Source organism: Petaurus breviceps, unplaced genomic scaffold, assembly GCF_028583685.1.
Source record: "Petaurus breviceps papuanus isolate PSGF00001 unplaced genomic scaffold, PetGlider_PUasm1.0 90769, whole genome shotgun sequence".
NCBI classification, from domain to species: domain Eukaryota; kingdom Metazoa; phylum Chordata; class Mammalia; order Diprotodontia; family Petauridae; genus Petaurus; species Petaurus breviceps.
The window spans coordinates 6675819-6692960 of NW_027187341.1; positions in this window are offsets into that span (position 1 = coordinate 6675819).

Consider the following 17142-nt stretch of genomic DNA (forward strand, 5'->3'; position numbering starts at 1 on the left):
TGACTTAAAATAGATAACCTTGCATCACATATTGGGAAAAAAAAAAAAAAACAACTCTCTGAACTTGGACAGAGTGGACTTTGTACAACCTATACATATTGTCTATCACCCATCTAGCAAATGTAAATTGTTTTCCATCTTAGTGCATTCTATCAGAGCTTGTAATTTTCTGTAAAAATTTCAAGAAACCTAAGGTGAGAAGTTATTCCTCTTTCATTCTTGAAGACAATTAATGACATCAGAAAGGTGATGTCTTGACTTGCAAGTGAACTGGATTTGATTGAGGCAGAGCTGTGCAAAGTAATCAGCCCCACTCTACCCCAGAGTTATCAAAGTCCAGTGGCAAAACATGGGTCAAGATGATTGGCTATAGTTCAGGATACAGCAGGAGACCTTAGCCTTTCTAAGCTAAGGTTTTTCTCAGGTTTCAATTTGTCTAAGGCAACACCTATCAGTTTTTAAAGGCTAGATAAGAATTGAGGCAAAAGATGGCCTAATTTGCCTCCATAAAAGAATAACTATGGGAGGGGATAATGCTTAGAGTTGCTCACTATGTGAGAATGTCTTATACAATGCAGTATTAGAACAGGATCATGTTTCAGGGAAGGATATACAGACATGTTACTTTTATTTTAATGAAATGATCTATCAAAATTATGTGGTCAAAGAATCACAAAATTTTGAAGTTGGAAGGAAATTCACAGGGCATTTAGTTCAACCTGTTTTTTAAAAAATAATTCTTATATAAAAAGAACGCTACGTCATCATCCATATTTGACTTGAAAAATCCCAAAAAAGATAGATCCATATACTCTAAGTGTTAAGAATATTTTCCTTACCTGAAATTCAAATTTTCCTCTTTGTAACTTCTACCCTTTGTTTCTAACTCTGCCTTCTGGAACCAAAGAATGTATCAATTTTCTCTTAGACATAAGTCCTTCAAATGCTATGTTAGACAACTATTTCTGTTAGATGGGCAAAAGACCCAATAGAGACTTATCAAAGATAATAACACCTACAAACATCTGGTGATTTGCATAAAGTTTAATGATACTTAAGAAGGAACCAGCAAGCATCTCTAAGTATGATGAAGTTCCAATCAAGACATTAAAAAATTTAAAGGTAGAGGTGTCATATTGTTGCTGCTACCAATATAAAGTGATGATCTCGGAAGAGAAATGAATATACTATAAGTAAACAAGAAGAAAATTGTGTTGAAAAGTGCCCCCCTTTTTTTAAATTTTTATTGAGTATTAGGCAGCAATGAACTGCAAATTTTGATGACCATATATAATTAAAGCAGGTAGATTTGACAAAAAAATTACAAATTAAAAATAAAGATTGAAAATTTCAAGAAGCATATAGATTTTTGTCAAAATACATTTGTTAAATTTATTTTTACAATATTTTTCTGTGTCATGCATGAAAATATAAGGAGAAAATATATGGCATAGAAAGAATAATAAGAGATAAGATGATCAGAAAATTCATTAAGGGAGAGGTATCAACATTCACACTCAGATTTATATACATCATGATTCAATTATGAGTATTTTAAAACTAATTAGACATTAATTAATATCAACTTATAAGTGTCACAATCATATAGACATATAAATTTTATAGTATACAGGTATAAGGCATGGTTATATAGCTATAACCTGAGGAGAAAAGCATTATGGAGAGAATATGAATGAATACCAAAGGAAGAATAAATTAAAATAACATCCTAGTTAAAGCCCATTAATTACTGACTGCTCAGGCACTAGATAATGATCTCCTAATAAAGATAGTCAAATTATTTTGAAATCAGGAGATAATGGCTAAAGTGTGATTCAGCTGTTCTGAGATTTGTAATCATCTTTTCTCTAAAACAAGAGCCACTAATAATGATAATAATAATAATACATCTATATATGCATACACACATACACATATGTATGCACATATATATTCTTTTTATTCATTATAATCATGTGTCTCAAGAAATAGAGTAAATGATTAAGAGAACCTTATTCTAACCAAAATGAAGGAACTAGTTAGTTGAGTATAAATGCAGGGAACCTTGGAAAGAAGTGACTTAGTCATCTACATATTCACTACATATACATGTTTGTGTGCATGTATACACATACACACATATATGTATATATGTATAAGCATGTATTTCACCCTTATATTCATGTATAGTTTCATGCATTATATATGTATATGAATGTATACACACACACAACCACATATATATATATATATAACCCCTGAACCAGAAAAGTTTTTTTTTCCCATGAAGAACTTTGAAGAAAATTTAGCTATAGCCTTGTCATTAAATATATTTTAGATAAAATAAAATTCAATTGAAATAAAAAGCAATTTTTAAAACAGTAGAAGAAACACAAAATTTAAGATATCAAATTTGGAAGATATCAAGTGAAATGGAAGATATCTTCTGGTTACAAAAATGACATGTTTCCTTGCATAGCTCTAAGTTATAAATACATGCAATTGTCATTTGTGAATTATCTGAATACAGAATTATTCTACTTTCAGAAAGATATTCTTCACAGAAAACATCAAACATCTTTTTTCATAATTAGATACTTTGTTTTTATCTTTTTCCAGGTGCTTCTGAGAATCTACAAAAAAAAAAAAAAATTTCCTGAAAGGAAAAGGTTAAGAAATTCATTGAATCAGATAGAGAAACTACTCAAAGCTTTACTGCAAATATGCTATGCTTAATATGAATACAAAATAAGAATTAATTAAAATTTAATAAATACTTGTGTCTGTATATTTATCCCTGTTTATATTCATGTCACTTTATAATTAATTTTTTTGGTGGGGCAAGGTAGAGTCAGTTGATGTAAGATAATTGATACTTGAGCGAATCAAGTTATATGTATTCCTTACACATGAAATATGTCATAGTAATATTCTTTGAGGGCAAAACTAGTATTTATTTATGATTGATTTCCATGGGGAAATAAACTATTTTCTTTACTTATGCTTTGTTTATTTTTTTTTATATTTATTATAAGATGTGTTAAATGTATAGCATATGCAAAAAGCAAAATGAGTTACTCTCACTGTTTCTGGGTACAGTCTACTTCATCCAAATATAAACACATTTACAATCTGAAACCTAACAACTTACTTATTAGTGTAACATGAGATAATAAAGAGGAAAAAATAAGAAAAACTAAGTACGAATTTCATCATTGGGGGAAGCTAGGTGGTGCAGTGAATAGAGTACCAGTCCTGGAGTCAGGAGGATCTGAGTTCAAATTTGAATTTAGAGACTTACTAGCTCTGTGACCCTGGGCAAGTCACTTAATTTTGATTTCTTAAAAAAAAAAAACAAACAAATAATCTCAGCTTTGCCCATAATCAAGAATTAATTTGAAAATTTAAACCAAATATATTTTAAATTAAAAGTATCCCTTAGCCTTAAACAGAAACTATTATAATATTTCAGGTTGTTAAACCTTTATTAAACTTTTATTAAATATGTGAATAGTTATTTTGAAATATTATCAAGGATGAGGGAAATTAATTCATATAAAAGTACCTTATGTGTGTTAATAATAGCAGAAAATTACTTTACTAAAATTTCTTGTGTTGGAAAATATAACATTTCTTTCCTCATATAAGAATAATTACCAAATCAGAATCCTATGTGAAAGGTGAAAGATGTAGTATGATGCTCCATTCAGGGAGATAATGTCTTTCTTGTCAATATTCAGCTATATATTATTTATCCTGCTGAACTTGGGTTTCTAAACCCTATTTCTTCTTAAGAAGTAAGGAAGGCTAAGGTTAAAGAGAGACTTGCAATTTAAAGGTTAAAGCAGATGGCCTGTCTTTTTAAAGAAAATTGAATAGTGAACTGGGTAAGGAATATTCTTAGATCATGATTTTCCATTGAGGGTCTTAATGATAGCATCTGTTAGTACTGCTATAAAAGTGGTTCAGCAGAGGAGGATAGGAAGTTACATTTGTCCACCAATTGAGCATTGCAGCAAGCATGTTGATTTAGACAAATAGTAAAAAAGGAAATGAGAGGAAGATTTAGATGCCTTGAAGCAAGTTTAATAATATCTATAAGCAAAGAGGAACAGAAAATCTGGTATTTTGATAGAATGAATCAACTGCATTGCACTTACCTTTTTCTTTTTCTTTTCTTCTTTTCCACTTTTAATTTACTGGATTAACTACTGGTCTACTATAATCTGTAGGCAATCTGTCTAAATAATCTAAAAGTCTCACTGAAACACATTTATGATATCTTTATTTTTTATTAAAACAATTAAAACTTTCTCTACATATCTTCAATGAGAGGTTATATTACTGATTAAAACACACTGGTCTAAATTTATAAGAAAAAATGTGAGCATAAAGATTAAAGAGAAATATACAAGTAAGAATGATGATCATTTGCTCAACAACTACTTGTTGAACACCTATTGGTGTGTAAGGCACTGTAAAACTTGCTAGGCTTGACTTTAGGAAACTAAGAGTGTAGTGAAATGGGAAAAAAATATATACCTAAGTAGCTATAAACATTGTAAATTAATTGAAAATCTTTAGATTTTGATATCTGGACATTCAGTAATAATATAAAATGTATATAGAAAGATGTATAGTTAGAAATATATATATATATATATATATTTATATAGACACAGATATAGGTCAAGTTACAGACAGATATAATTTCAATTATAAAGGCAAACATATGTTTGATTTATGAAGAAGCATAGATTGTTGAATATAGAATCAGGAAGACCTGAACTCAAATCTTATCCCCGGTTCTTACTAGATGTATGAGCATAGGGAAGTCACTTAACTTCTCTCAGTCTCAGTTTTCTCAGTGGGAACAACAATAACATAAATGGAATAATAATAACACCTGGCTTACAGCTGGCTTTCTTTTAAGGGATGAAATGAGCCATATGCAAAACAGTTTATAAACTTTAAGGTGTTGCATAAATTATTATAGCTATCATAATCAATTTGGACAATACTATCTCAAAAATTTGGAAGCATAAGAGGAAAATTTATTTAGCAAATCTTTTCTCCAGAGGGTCAGTGAATAAGCAAGATTACAAACTTTCAGGGGATTTTTTCAAATCCTCTGAAGCACCAGTGTTTAAAAGACTATTAATATTCAAATCAGAAATCATTCTTAGTAATGTTTTATTATTGCTTTTGCTTTTAACACATTCTTACTATCTCTAATAGACAATGTTTTGTCAGTTTTTTTGGAGCTACTATAAATATCTCATGGTTTCTGACCAACTCATTTGACTAAGAACTGACTAAAGCTTCCCTGCTCACTATTCCCAGTTCAATGAATTGTAAAGGGCTGACCAGACTTAATCAATTCCAGTCTCTGATTATTTTCTAGGTCTTCCAACCTCTCTCCTCCAGAGATTCCCATGCTTTCTTTAAGGACTTTCACTTGTTATGTAAAACAACTCACCTAGTGAAAGTATAAGATCCTAACCACTCCCAACTGCAGCCTACTCATTCTCTCTGCCTACTACCCTATATAAACTCAGTCCCCAACCTGTGGTGGAGTACCCACAACTTGCTATATGACACCCTGAGTTGCAACTCACTTGCCCTGATTAAAGACCTCTAGTTTTGTCGTATTGACTGTTTTCATTATAATTCAGGTTAACAACTCAAAAATAATAGCAATTCCCCAGTTGAAAAATGGTCAAAAGATATGAATAGAAAATTTTCAGAAGAAACCAAAGCCATTAATAGTCATATAAAAATGTTCTAAATTATCTTTAATTAGAGAAATGCAATTTAAAACAACTCTGAGTTACCACCTTACATGTATAAGAAATAACACCCTGGAAGGGAATCAGGGAAAATAATTATACCACTAAACTGATGAAAAAGTTGTGAAGGGCTCTAAGCATCCTGTAGAACATTTGGAACTCTGCCCAAAGAACTATAAACTGTATATACTATGTGACCTAGAATCATATTTACCAGGTTTGTACAATAAAGAGATCAATGAAAAAGGGGAAAAAAGACCAAAATATACAGAAATATTTATAATGACTCCTCTTTGTGGGATACAAAGAATAAGAAATTGAGGGGATGCTCATCAATTGTGAAGTGGCTAAACAAGTTGTGGTATATGATTGTGATGGAGTAATACTTTAAGAATTCACAAGGGAGGTAGTTTTAGAAAACAAGATGAGACCTGTATGAATTGATGTAAAGGGAGAATATGGAGATTGATTATTTCATTGTAACAATAATGTATTAATGATGATCAACTGTAAAAACTTGGCAACTCTGATCAATACAATGATCCAAGACAACTCTAAAGGGCTAAAGATAAAAAAAAAAAATGCTATCCACCTCCAGAGAGAGAAATGATGAACTTCCTGTACAAAATGAAATAGAAGATAGGTAGATAGATTGATAGATAGATAGACAGACAGATAGATAGATAGATGATAGATAGATAGATAGATAGATAGATAGATAGATATGTGTGTATTATGAGAGAGAGAAGATAAATATGGCTAATGTAGACATGTTTTTTTTTCATCATTTCACATATATAATTTATATTGTATTGTTTGTCTTCTCAGTCATTGAGGGAGGTTTGGGAGGAAGGTAGAGAATTTGGAACTCAACATTTACAAGGAAAAAAAAAGGTTAAAATAAAAAAAATAGAAAAGAAAAAAAAATTCATGGACCCTGGATTTCACAGGTATTGGTAATCCTTTCATGATAAAGATTATAAATTCTATTTCATTTAGCAATTAGTTTCCTTTGTTGTTGTAGTAACAACAATAGCAAAATAAGCATCATCTAGTAGACAACATTCTGATGATGAAACTGAATTAACTCAGATTTTTGAAGGACAGCCTCATTTATGATGAACAAAATTGAAGTTATTACAATTTGTTGTAATTAACTAGCCAAAACTTGCTTTCTGTCACCATGGTTCAAGATTTTCTGTGTTTCAAATTAGTCAGCACTGTACATTACTGAAAAGTGAGTTATTATATTAATTTGAAAATTACAAAATAATATTTATAAATATTCTATATTTTTACTAATTCAAACTAGCTTAAATTAATTTAAAATTGAACTTTACTGAATTAAAATAATGTTAAGATTTTTATATTTTTTTCAAGGTGGCAAAACACTTTAATCCTATCATGAGTGCTTTAATGTGACTAATACTATGAATTTGATGTGTTATAAGTCAATAAATATCTCATTTATGATTTCTATTTCAGAGTTTTAATGACATTTAGGGTAGATTAATTTTTACAAGCACTGAGGCACTTCCAGTAAGAAGGGGGAGATTAAAATCTTTGGAGATCAGTAGTATTTTTGATTTTTTTGCTAAATGACACACATATACAATATGTATATGTAAATGTGAATATACACATAAAAATGCATACATATACATATGAGTATTTATATATACAAACATATGTATATATGTCTGTAGGTGTTTCAAAGAGGAAAACAATCACAAATCCAAGTGAGAATGGTTTGAGTTACCCAATATAAAGAATATTTACTGGCATGTTATAAAAAATTTTTAAATGAAGTAGATAAAATAAAATTACTTGATGTATACATGAAATATTTATCTCTATCAATTTATACTGCTGAAAATGAAGGAATGGCACAAAATTCATTTTTATTCAGGAAAATAAAAAATCAGTGTTGCAATTATGATATTATAAAAGTTATCAAAAACATTAATAATGTCAAGGGAGAAAATAATATTGTTTTAAAAGTCACCAAAGATAATGAAAAGTAACAATGTTAAATATAGGGTGAATACATTTTAATAGGAAAAGTTAGTTGAAATGTTAAAAAAAGATATTGATAATGATATAATTAGTAGGAGATGTAAATATTTCTCTGTCAGGGATAATTAAAACAGAAAGTAAAAACAAAAATGAAAGAAATTGTAGAGTGATTAAATTCCTGGAAAGAGTAATTATGTTTAACCTATGGGGCAACTGCATGACATAGTTTATCGAGTTATAGACTTGTAGTCAGGTAGACATTAATTCAAATCCTGCCTCAGAGTCTTTTCTTTTCATTCAATACTTTTTTGAAAGTAATGTTACCTGATAGCCTCAGTTTCTTCATCTGCAAAATGGGCATAATACTAGCACTTATTGGTTTGTTGTCAGGTTCAAACAAGTGTGCTAACATGGAAAGTGTTTTAGAAATTTTAAAGTGATTTTTATATATGTATATATATGCACACATATTATCATGATAACTTCTAAATGGAAATGTTAAAAAATAAACATATTTTGCAACATTTCTTGATATCTTTAGACATTGTCCATTTGTCATAGCAATGCCATCAAGTGCAAAATGTCATAAAAATACATATACACTTTCTATATCAATGTTTTTTTTTATTTTAAAGATGCAGATCTAAAGGTATTATGGGACAATTTGTCATTGCCTTTGGCAGCAATCTCTCCCAAGTAAGTGCGATATTTGCTGATTATGTTACATTCTGGGTTCCTTTGGTCTCCAGGCTTTAGTAATTAATCTATATTATTTTACTTTCAGAAAGAAATAGTTTTGGCTCATGTCAATGTCACTGATATTGTCATTTCCCATTTTTCAGAAATTTCCAATACTTAGTTTATATAATTTGGTGTTAAACCATCTTAACTGAATGTCATATTCCCTTCTTGTTCATATTATTCTTTAGCATACATTTTCAGTCTTTTTTAATTCATTCAAAAATGTAACAAAAGCCACTTCTTTGTAATGTTATTTGATATTTGTCGTTTTCGCAGCCTACTATTTATGTACAGATAAGAAAATATTCTCTCATTTTGGTTTTTTGATGTCACTTAAAACTGTTTAAAACTGTCTCAGGTTTTCTTCATCTATTCTGTATTTCAAAGAATCAACCTAGTTCTAATTTCTCACAAGGAATCCATGAAGGCCTCTAATTCTATTAAAAGTTTATTTTTTAACCTTATTATGCTAAGTTTTTCAGTATAAGTTTTTTCTTGTTTATACACCATTATGTTTGGCTTTAAAAAAATTCTTTTCATTTTTTTTCCTTTCTCATATCTACTGCACTTTCTGTAATTATAACTCTTAGTCCTTGGTATTTGACTATATCCAAGCTACCTGAAGTATGTATTTCTGGGATAGTCTATTTAAATAAAGGAAATTTCCTACATCATGTCTTGTTGTCCCATTGAATTCTTGACCCCTCTTTTCCATTTGTGTGTGGGCATACTATTTTGTAAGGTATTCCAGATTTTGTTCTAAGTTATTTTCATGTATATCTGAGGTTTTATCTATTTACTCACAATTTTTCAATATTCTCAATGGAAACATTTTTGATATATGAATTGCTTCCTTTTATTCTTAAACCTAAAATATAAAATATACTGATGTAAAAATATATTTTGATGACAGGGTCACCTTGAATGCACAATTGCTTCAAAGTAAAATCAATTAATAAAATTTGTAAGGGGGAAAAAGTAGCAAAAGCACATTTTCATGTGGGCTCACTACCCCATATATTCTCACAAACATACACAATAAGTAGACAGTAAATAAGAAAAGGGATTACATGTGAGGTTAGATATGTGTGTGCATATAACAGGGGAAAGTACATGCTGCTAAAACTTATGCCTAAGATTCTGGATGAATGCTGATGTTTTACATTGTTATTATTATATTACACTCTCACTGTTGTTTGTCTTTGATTTCAAAGAGGGCAAATCACCAGGTAATTTCTTGACTTCCCATGAATTGGATTTAAGTGAGGCAAATTTGTGCAATAATTAACCTCATTCTCTCTCCCTGAGTCATAGAAGTCCAATGGCAAGACAAAAGTTTGGGAAGCCTGGGATAGAGTGGAAGACTTTGAAGTCTTTGATGTCTGACTAAGTTCTAAGTACTGCACAATGCCTGCTTCACCTTTCTTCGTGACTGTTGGAATTAATTGTTCTCATCTGTGCATTGGGGTGGCATCAGAGGGCATGTAATGAAGGCTTTACATGCCTGGGATAGACATCCCCTAACTCACCAATGTGCCTGAAACCTGTGGGTTATTCTCTACCTGGTTCAGCCTGCCTGCCATGATGATTTACCCTGACTGTGGCCAATGAACATGCTACAGCTCCTTCAAGTCACGGATGAGAATTATATTAAAGGTGGATATGAAAGATGGGTAAACAGCCCTAACAAGGGCTCCAGAATCTCTCACGCCAGAGGTTCTAGTCCTCCCTGAATGCACAATCCACCCAACTTTCCCATTGTGTTGCTAATGGACACTATTGGTCCTATACTTGGATATCACATCAGGCTTACACCGAACCATTCCACTGTAATTCTAGGGCTGTTGGGGAGCATAATACCTCTGCTCCTGATTTCTTGCTTCCTTACTGACTTCAATAGGAGTCCTTACATGAAATGGAAACTTTATGCTGGTAGTGTAAAACTCAAAAAGAAACAGAGGCCACTGATGCGTACCTAATGATTCCTTCAGGAAGCAAATTGACTTAGGTTTAAAATGTAATGATACCTATATTTTATTGTATTGTATGTATTTTATTAAATAATTCCCAAATTCATTTTAATGTGATTCTCATTGTACTTGGGAGTGCTTGAAGCTGACCAGTATTGAAATCTTTCCAGTATACTTCATAAGAAGAGGAATGGGCATTTCTACCTTAGCTTAGAGTTCAAAGCCTAAGTCTCCACTTGTTTTTATTCTTTTTTTTTGGTTTTTGTTGTTGTTTTTTTTTAAAGGAAAGTACCCCTTTTACAAACCAAGTTACTCAGCATGAGAAAAGAAGTTTTAGTCTACACAGAAGTAAAAATTTCCTTGTATCTTATGTTCCACCTCCTTTGTGATCCTGTGGATTCAAAAGATATTTGAATGTCAGCCAGAGCTCTGCCGTATATATTCTGTGTAAGCTGTGTGGGACTGAGGTTTCTCTGTTAGTCAAAGTTTTGGAAGCTTGAAAACATACTGAAGAATGCTGGCTGGGGCTATTGTGAGTCTGTTACTTTATACTACAACATTTCGCTCACAGCTCATGCTTTTATCCTAATATGTGGTTGACAACAAGCATACAAGAACTCAAGCATCCCTAAGTCAACATTTTGCAGATAGAGAAACCAGACAACTAAGATTGGAATAATTTTGTGGGAAGCAACAGTAAAAGCTGAGTAACAAGAGGAGCTATTTTACAAAGGGCTAAGCAATTCCTTAGAGAAGTTCTATGTGGTACATGAAGATCTTAATAGACACGTTTGGTGCTCAGCTTTTTTTGTTTGTTCATTTGTTTTACTTATTCTCTTTTTCCTAACTATGTTCTATATAGGTAAGTGGCTAGTGTATACAATTTTTTCATAAGGCCATGGATATTTGTATTTTTGTTGTTATTGTTATTTTTTCTATTATTGTATTCAGGTAACACAATATAATTTCTTTTTTTTTTTCAAAATTGGTGGAATTCCTTCTTGTGCTCTAGATTAGACTGATGATTATTTTAAAAGAAAAAGAAAACTTTTGTGACCAGGCAAGCTTCTACATTCCTAGCCTCCTTTCCCATGAAGTTTATAGGATATCATTTTGTCTAAGTCACTGTTAAAAAAACAAAAACAACCCAGTCAAGGTTCAAGTAAATTTTAAGCTAGTCTCTAGATAGCAAGCATATATGTACTACAAACCATAAGCTTACATGCCTATAACCTCCTTTATAAAATTGAAATGAATGATTATAAAAAGTGTTTTCTATGTACTGTTTTCCAGTTTCTGAAAAGTCTATGTATGTATCAGAATCACTAAGGTATTATCCTTAGAGTCCTTCTGAGTAAGTAAGGAATGGATCAAGTTTAAGGCAAATTGTAATGAAAAAGATTTCAGGCAAGGATTCAACATTGACACTATTGCTTTGAATCATCCCCCTGTAAATGACAGTTACCTTTCTTGTACTGAGATTTGTATTAAAAAAAAAAAAGGAAACAATGAAAACATGAGTTCTCTTTGCTTTAGGCCTATTTCTGAGTGAACCAAGAAAGCAGAGCCCTGAATCTCTAAGGTTTTGAATGACAGTAGCCAGCTTTCTATACTGTGTGGCATTGCTTAAAGGAAAATACAGATGGGGTAGATCTAAATCCACCAATGAATTGCTTCAATGTGGAAACATTGAAATGCAGCAGAGTTATCACAATTTATGGAAACATCGGAAGTCCTATTGATGTAATATGTCTCTGGGTAGTTCTCCTGAATAACCACAATAACAGCCTGTCCTGAGGAAGGATTCTATCTATGCAATAGCAAGTTAGTTACTATAAACACAGATTGGTTATATTTAATTCTTATGCTAACTATTACTAGTGTTCTTTAAAACTGATTCCCAGAACTTTATCTAATACCTCCTACAAGAGTATAGCTTTAACAATGAGTAGAAGAAAAAAAAGGTTTCACTTTTATAAAGAGGAAGAGAAACAAAGTTGATGGAAGGAGTTAGGCTGATAATTTTTTTTGCTTGTTTGTTTCAACTTACTTGCATTGCTAATAAATTGAAAACCCTATCTCTTCAAATTCTAATATCTAGAATCTAATTCCTTTTCTCAGAAATTAAAAAAATGCAGTTTAATTATTGCAATTTAAAATAAGTTGGACAGAGTGTTAAACAACATAGGCAATATATAACTTTGTAGAAATTAACTTTAAAAAGTATAGAAAAATGCTTCCATTCATGTAATTGTATGTATCTGATGAAATTCACCCATCCAGTCAACATGCACCCATACTATTTGGCTATGTTGGTATAGAAGAGATTGAATTAATTTTCATTGTAGCACACACACACACACACAAACACACACTTTTAATTTTGGTACTGTAAGGTATTATTTATGACCAATAGTAATCATAGAATCAAAGCATTTTAGGAAAAGCTATAGGGAAAGATATTTTCTCAAAACTGTTAAATTTAAAAATCTCACTTCAAGTTCAATAAGAAATTAAATAGCTATTTGATAAGAAGATTTTTATTTTGAATGTGTTATTATATTATTATTCTGTCCTTGTTATTTTTCACATTTTTGGTTGTCAGATTTTCTTTTCCAGCATGTCTTTCCCTTTCCACTGCACTAAATTTTACCCATTAAAAATAATTACTGAGCCCATCATTGAGATCCCATAATTCCCTCTTAGATGTCATTATTTCACACTTTTGACAATGTCATTTTCTAAGGAGAAAGAGATTATTTATCTTCACCCTTTGTATATCATTGTTATTTCCCCAAAACACTAGCCACATGACCTAAAATTTTCATTTGTAATAAATCTCATTATAGGGGAGAAGTTAGACTTGTCTTTATTTGACTGAGTTTTGAGTTTGCATTCTTTCCTTGTGCAGGTATTATTTAAAAGCTTTGCTATATGCTAAGTGTCAACTTTTCTGAAGTGTCTGAATATGAGGGCTTTCACCACTCAGCATATAGCAAGCCATTAGCCAGTGACTCAGGGATATGTATCTTAACTTACTCCCCAAGGACTTAACCTACTTCCAAAGGACTCCCTTTGTGGATTATCTCTTGGCTATCTCCAGGAGTTACAGCTAATTTGAGGAGTGGTAGTGAGAATTGGAAACTTCCTCTAGCCTCCCAGATTTTCTTGAGGCACCTGGTACAAGGATATACTGAGGGACAATGTGAAAACACTGTCAGTATTATTTCATCCTGTAGTCCTCTAGTGCATGAAACTCCCTTTTCTCTAGAAGGCCCTGAGATACTTTGTGGAGTTCTGATCTTAACTAAAGACCTTGCATTCGTGGTTATTTAACAGGTCTCACAATATGCCCAGCAACTGGATATCTGCAGTTGGCAGTAACATCTACTTTATTGAGGGGATAATTCAGGGCCTTCAATGGCTATATCCTTTAGCAGAACATGATGCTGAAAAGAATGCACTTCTTTTTTTTATCTTAACAATAAATCCTGTTTCATTCCACATCTGTAAATGTCTTGTGAAATCTTTTTTTTTTTCCCTACCTTTTAATTCAAACTAGGGCATAGATGGGCAAGTTCATTAGGATTAGTCCATTAAAAAAATTCTATTATAGAAGAAATATAGGAGCTTATGTGGTAGGTAGCTGCTGCTAAAATAAATTATCACAGCATAGAAATTATAGAGGTAAGAAAAAAAATCTAGTTTTTATTATTGTGTTTAAGCATAGGCTCATATCTCAGACCAGAAAACAAACAAAAAATCCTGAAGGATGACTGGGATTCTGCCAAGGGCTCTTATGGACAAAATTACATCATAATGACAGAGAAATAATTCTTTTACATTTTGCAATCTTACATATTGTTCTTAGCCCATAATAGATAAGAAAAAAGACAGATTTATTCTTATGTCATATGAATAACATAAAAATTAAACAATGCCACAAAATAACAATTTGATGTCAATATTATAAAAATTCAACAAACTTGCTTAATCGTAATCATTATCTCATACATAAATGAATCTAGTTAAATAGATTCTAGAGGTAAACTAAACCAGATTAATCCTCTACATTCTTCATAGGCTGCCCAAAATCCTTTGGAAGACCATGGAATATGCAGTCCTGATTTATAGTGTTGACAAATAGTCTGATTGTTAGAGAAGATTTACACCTCACCAAATAATCAACAACATTGGGGTCAGGAAAATCCTTCCTTATGCAGTTAGTTAGGGGAGTTAACATATAACTAACTCACTTTCTCAAACTGCCCTTTGACTTTCATTGAAAGAATGTAAAAAAGTCTGCCTTTAACATAATCAGATATCAGTTTGTGGTTAGGCCTCTGAGATTAATATTAACAGAAGGCAGGATTTTAGTTAAATAGAAGATTCAGGAAGAATGGTCCTGAACTCTGAATAATTGAAAAAAAAATTAAATTAAGTAAAGAGTTCCCATGACAGTCCCATATTTTCCACTCTACTTTTGCCTGTCTTCCTATTCACCCAACTTTACATTTACGTAATAGAATATAGAACACATATCGTCTTAATTTGGAGAATCGCATAAAATTTCTTCTTGAAGTTTATCTTCTTTCATCCTTTCAAACAAATTCCACTATTAGCTTTGTGGTAGTATCCTTGATTATGCAATAATAAGCAAAGCTACATGAGATGACCAAGTTTCCCCTGAACTATTGTTCCTCTTTGCTTGTGGGTGAAAGATGGCATCACATCCTGTATTCTCCTTTCCAAGGAGGCCCTGTGAACCAGTCTTGTGTACTAAATGTCTTCAGAACTTATTTAAAGCAATAAAATTAATGTTAACATGATTCATTTCATCCAGTGGTGTATCATTTGTTGGCCATTGGACAATTCTCTCACACTTAGAAATCTGTCATGTAATTTAATGTTTATATATAGTTTAATAATTAATTGATTCTTAGCAGTATCATCCTTACCTCTTCAATTCATTAATATAGGTTAGTACTCATTGGTATTGATTTTTAAAGGGACTACATACAACTAATGTATATATTTACTTGTTTGTTTCAGCTTGTTGATGACTAAACTTTGAATAATGGACCTCTCTGAATCTAATTTTTCATTCCAATTTAATGGCAAATCCTGATTTTCAAAGGTTAAACTGGTATATCAGAAACTCTAGCAGATATTGTCAGATGAAGAAAAGTTTAAAAAAAATAGTACTAGTAAAGGAATATGAATCTGTTTCCTTAGGACAGATACTAGAAGGAAGGATGATGATGATGATGATGATTAACAATAATAACAGCAAGCATTTATATACCACTAAAATGTTTAAAAATCAACATATATGTATTTTCTCATTTGATCTTCACAATAACCCTGTGATTAAAAGGAATACTTATCGACCAGGAAGCTGAAGTTGAAAAAGCTTAAGTGACTTGCTCAGGGTCATAAACATTAAGTGCCCGAGGTGAGATCTAAATTAAGGTCTTCCTTATTCCAAGTCCAGCACTCTAACCATGGTACCACCTTTGTGCCTATTGACTAGAAGTTTAGTTAACACAGGATATGTTTTTTGGGAGGAAGGAGAACAAACTCATTTAACTTTTTTTTTTTTAAGGAATTGAAGGGATTGTAATCTGTTTCAGGATAAAGAATAATGCCATTGCTAAAAGAACAGATCCTTGAAATAAATAATTACAGATGAAGAAAATCCTACAATTTGCAGTTAGCAATATCACAAAAAACTTAAATTCAAACTGTGGGGTATAACTTCCTGAGTCCAGAGGGAAGGGCTCTGGAGAACAGACTCTGCTGTACAATAAATACCCATAATCAAGAATAAGAGACTAATCACTCTTCTTTTTACATACCTTTACAAAATCTATCTTTCATCCATCACTCTTTCTATTTTAACCTGCATGCCTGGTAAATATCTTTGATGTCAGAAAATCTTTCTTTATTCAGTCTTAAGCTGAGTTGCACTTTCCTCCTACCTCCTTTGATTATGAACTTATTAAATATGACTTAGAGTGTATTTTACTTTAATATTTTTATGAAGATAACTTTAAACATCTCTATTTTTTCTAAGACCAAATATTTATATTCCTAATCCATTTATCCACTTAATATTCTTTAGCTTGTTATCTATAGTAATAGATCTTCTTAGTATAAATTCCACTTCTAAACGTCCATATGTACTAAATCAAATAATCCTAAAGGTATAAGATTTTAAATAGCTAAAGAGTTCCACAATTAAGTAGCATGTCATACTTTGACCTTTATGTAAATAATGTGGAAGTGACCATTTTTCAATTTACATACTCATAGTCAGGACTTACCACCAATAAAATTAAGGCTACATGGTCTGGAAGTCATGAATTGAGAGCCAAGAGACCTGATTTCAAGTCCCAGTTGTGCTACAAATATTCTATTTGACTATTGACAGTGCACTGAATTTTTCTAAGATTCTTTTTTTCTCTTTGTCAAAATAGGGAAATTGGAGTGGATCTCTAGGATTCTACACATATCTATAATCAATTGCACTGGTTTAAAATGTGAAAAGTGATAACACATGAGAACCCAGAATTCTTCACACTATAATTAATAGTCTAATGACAAGTAATGTTAGTATTAGAATA